Source organism: Crocodylus siamensis, chromosome 10 (assembly GCF_052110815.1).
Source record: "Crocodylus siamensis isolate JL-2025a chromosome 10, ASM5211081v1, whole genome shotgun sequence".
In the NCBI taxonomy this organism is placed as follows: Eukaryota; Metazoa; Chordata; order Crocodylia; family Crocodylidae; genus Crocodylus; species Crocodylus siamensis.
Genome location: NC_143404.1, coordinates 16577219 through 16582208, shown reverse-complemented (window position 1 = coordinate 16582208; position 4990 = coordinate 16577219). Strand labels below are relative to the sequence as shown.

The following is a 4990-nucleotide window of genomic DNA, read 5'->3' as shown; positions in this document are numbered from 1 at the left end:
ATCTAGCTGGGTAGAACTAGAACAAATCTCTAAAAATGCCACAAAAATGATAAAAAGGGAAGTGCAAACAGGAGAACTCTGCCAGTGTATTGCATAGAGACATCAGTGAGAGAACTTAGAGCAATCATGGGATGAGGAGGGGAAGATCATTGAGTGTTGTTACTTCTCTGTGGGCATGCCTACACATGCATTTGATCTTGGATCAGTTTACTTGTGAGTAAACTACTTGCAAGTAAATGCTCCCAGGCAGGCATCTATACACGTAGGGAAACCAGAGCAGATTCACTGCTAATGGCAACAAACTGTTCCCACTTCCTAGGGCCCTAAAATGGGCCCCTACTGCCACCAGGGGGAGCCCTAGGTTCCCCCTGGTGCTAGCCCAAGGACTGGCAGGGAGCACTGGTCCAAGAAACAGCTGTATCCTGGCCAGGGCTTGGACATTACACCCTAGCCCTGGGGCTTCCTGCTGCCAGGGCGGGGACAATGTCCCCCTGCCCTGGCAACAGGGAGCTACGGGCCCCAGCTGCCCAATCGGGGCAGGGGACTTGGAAAGAGCTTCATGGGAGGGGCAGGTCCCAGTCTCCTGCCCCGATATGCCAGTGGGGCAGTTAGCTCATTGCTAGCTGCCCCACCAGTAGATCGGGGCAGGGGACTGGGACCTACCCCATCCCTGCAGCTCTTTTCAATCCCCCTGCCTCAAACACTCTATCAGGGCATGGGTCTAGGACCTAACCTTGACTAGGACAGTTTCCAATCCCCACCCTGCATGCAGGGCAGAGACTGGGGAGCCTATTCCCTATTTACATTGAGATGTAAAATACAAAAAACTCAGTGACCTAAATGGCAAAGAATATGTAAATTTTCAGCACTAGGCATAGCAACTGTATGTAAAGAAATATCCATGTATTCCACATGTAGATGTAATTTGGGTAACTGACAATTACAATTGAAAATTTGGTCAAAATCAATTTTTCCTGCTCTGCTGATAAAATTAATGAATCTGCATTCTTGCTGAAATTACAGCTGAGTAAACTGAGTTATCCTGACCACGCACCCGCATTTTTGACTGCATTTACACTATCCATCAGGATTAAAAGATGATTATTTTAAAGGAAAATAAATATATTTGAGCAGTTAATATTATTTTCCAAATGTAAACTTGTAAAATAACTTCTCTGGGTGTGTATCTTCAAGCATAGTGAGTCCTTTGCAAATTCCTCTTTTTGCATGGTAGTTCTTTAATGGAAGAAACAAGGATTTTTTCAAAGACTATCAAAACCATGTCAGGTTTTTTTTTCACATCAAATTCACCATTCCACTGAAATCCATGCTTAACATTGTTTAGGTTCTATTCTTGGCAATATTTAGATGATCAACATTTTCTTAAATTTCAAATAATATTTAAATTATTGAGTCTTTCTTTCTCATCTGTTTCTGTATTCACTGCTGAATGTGTAACTTTGTTTTAGTAACGTTTCGTCTCTGCATGCATTTCTAGTAAGGATAAAATGAGGCCAATAAGGATAAATTATCTCATGAGAAATGTAGGTTTAGAGGTGGGAAAGTTCTGCTAGCTCATGTAGTCAATTTCTCTATAGTACCTTTACTGATTTCCAACAGTATACAATTTTAAAGGCTGAATCTTCAGTTGGTAAAAAAAAATTGGTGGCAATTTCTTGATTTCATTCAATGGAACTACACCAGATCGTACCAGCTGAGAATATGGTCCTAAATGGCCCGGGAGAATTATAATGCTTAATTAACTGAGCATATTAATAGATCCGTCTGTGTGGATAGTGAGAAAATTCTAAATGGTGATGGTACTCAGAAAAAGAGGGGTCTGCCATCTCCTGGTAATTAGCATTTATTAAATTCAAGCTACTTGGGTGACAGGTGCTAGGGAGGTGCAAAGAATTATTATGGCTATGATAAATACCCTCCCACTTTTGATGCTGGCCATGCCATCTCTTTCCCACTCCACCCCGATCTCCTAAATGAATCATCATTTATGTTAATGGGAAGGGCGGGGGGTTGCAGTGATTTCTGCACTCACTTCTGCACTGATTGTTGCTTATCTTTACCTAGTGAACCAAATCAAATATAACAGCATTGATGTTGCTGTTATCCTGTAGCAAAACTGTGTCCACTTCCATCCCATTATATTGTTTAGAAGTAGTGTTGGCTGATTAATTAAAACTAGCATTTGGAAAGAAAAACCCAGGAAGAAGGGCTTAGATCATGAAACCGTCTCAGCATCTGTTTGCACTGAAGACACTGTGATCTATCCCAGTTACACCACAGTGTATCAGGAATAGCTCCACATAGGTAAATGTGTAGAAATGGGAGCAGAATCTGGCTTACTAGTCTTTTCTTTCCTGCTATTTGCCATTTATAAGCGTACTCAATGAACAGAAGATTCAGACTGTCCCATTGGCAACCCGAAACCCGAACATTTTTTTTCCAGCTATTTAAGTTGGTCTAATAAAAGATATCAGATTCACCCAAAGAACCTTGTCTGTCTATGTCCTAAGACCAACACGGCTACAACCTATACTCCTGTAACATGGAAGCTATCAAATTTAGCCGTTTTTAATGGAAACTGTACAACACGAAAACGAAAGAAGCCAAACTCAGCAGCAAGATATATTTTCTAAGCCTATGCAACAAACATAACTTCATTCCCAGAGGACTACACATCCACAGTCCTCTGACTACTGCATACAACTCCAGATATGCTTCACCGCTATGCAGAAGAACTTCAGAGAAAATTAGACATGATCTACTTCAGCTAATCTACTCCAAAAGAAACCAACTCAAGAAGGAAATCACCACATGCTACAACAACTTAAAAGAGATAAATCCAGCCATCATCCCTAATATTATACAATGGATACAAACAGAGTACGAGAAATGTTATACAATCATTCATCCAACATAAAAAAAAGAAATGGAACAAATTACTCCAGGAACTTTCCCAGCCAAAAAACAACCATCAGAGGAACAATACCAACACCTTACAACATTCCAGACTCAGACTTGATGAAAGTGGCACCAAACCCTCAAATATCACCAATCTCTCCGCACACATGCTTACCAAAACTGGAAAATCTGTCCCTTTTAAAGGCCTAAATTTCTGTCCAGAAAAATACCCTAATAAAATACTTCAGTGTGGAGAACTAAAAGAATTCCTCCAATGCCTCTGCCTCAAGGAATATTTCCATGACCCAAATTAATCCACTTCCAACAACAACTCATCCTCTGACAACATTGAGGAAAAGATCAACCCCAAAAAACATAAATTGGACACCTCATAGTGGATGAAATTCTAACCCTGACTGCTACGTTGACTGCTTCAGGGAAAGAATGAACAATGAAATAATCAACAACACATGTCACCATAACATCCTCTCCCTACCAGAGAGAGAGAGGCCATAAGATCTAACCACCAAACAGTAATAAAACCAGCAGATAAAAGAGGAGCACTGCCATGAAGACTACATAAAGGAAGCCAACAGACAACTCTCTGATACCACATACTACAAAGAACTACAAGAAGATCCTATTCCCCTTTTCACCATGAAACTCAAAAATACCATCAAATCATTTCCATCAGAACTGTACAAAAAGCTACAGACCTTGATACCCCCACTACCTAACCCAGGGATTTTTTACATGCTACCTAAAGTCCACAAACAAGGGAACCCTGGCAGACCTATCATATCCAACCATGGGACCCTAACCGAGGAAATATCAGGTTTCATCGAATCAATCCTAAAACCGCTTGTCACCTAAAGAGCAAGTTTTGTCCAAGACACTACAGACTTTCTACAAAAACTTAAAAATATAGACCACCTTCCCAGCAACACCCTCCTAGCCACCATGGATGTTACCAGCTTGTATAGTAACATTCCACACCAGGATGGAATCAAAGCCTGACTTACATACCTATGAGAGCAAGATGACAACTCAGAGTACAGACCCAAAGATATTACTGACCTTATACACTTCATCCTCACACATAACAATTTCACTTTTAATAACCGAGACTTCTGCCAGACCATGGACACAGCTATGGACACCAAAATGGCCTCACAGTATGCCAACCTTTTATGAGCCACTTGGAAGAAGAATTCCTCAAGGACTGCACCGTCAAACCCTTGCTATACTGAAGATATATCAATGACATCTTCATCATTTGGACTAAAAACCTGCAATCTCCGATTGAGTTCCGTCAGAAATTCAGCAATCATCATCCCTCCATCTGACTATCTCTTGAATACTCCAGCACTAACATCTCCTTTTTAAACACGATGATCTGTATCCAGAGTGGTAAAATACAGACCATGTTATACAATAAACCCACAGACCAACATACGTATCTGCACAGAATCAGCAACCACCATAAACACACCAAGAAAGTTGTGATATACAGCCAAGCCCTCAGATACCACCGAATTTGCACTGAGAACACCCGGGATTGCCACCTCACTAGTCTTAAAAAGACACTCCTCCAAAAAGATGGCTCTTTCTGGATATCTACCAGGATACCATATAAAGAATTGCTGCAGTACAGAACCCCTCCCCCCCGCCACTGCTGGTTATGACATATCACCCCTCCCTTGAACCCATATGGAAAATCCTCAAACAACTGCAACCCATACTAGGAGGAGACCCTATTCTTAAAGAGCTCTTCACAGAACAACGTACCCTAGCCTTCAAACAAGCAGTGAACCTCACTAACCTTATCACCAGAAGCAAACTTCCTATGGCCCAGAACATACTGAATGAATCCAGATCATGCCATGACAAGAAATGAAAAACCTGCCAACACATCACCACCCCCACAATTACTACACCCCACAACAGAGCCATCAGCATTCCTCTTACAGCTGCACCTCCAGAAATGTAATATATCTCATCCAATGCACCAAATGCCCTGATGGAAAATATGTAAGAGAGGCCAAACAACAACTGCACACCAGAATGAATG

General features: G+C 41.4%; 1 pseudogene; it reads left to right on the top strand.

Moving 5' to 3' along the window:
• Positions 1-3672: 3672 nt before the first annotated feature.
• LOC149856289 (uncharacterized) lies at positions 3673-4604 on the top strand (annotated as a pseudogene).
• The last annotated feature ends 386 nt before the right edge of the window (positions 4605-4990 follow it).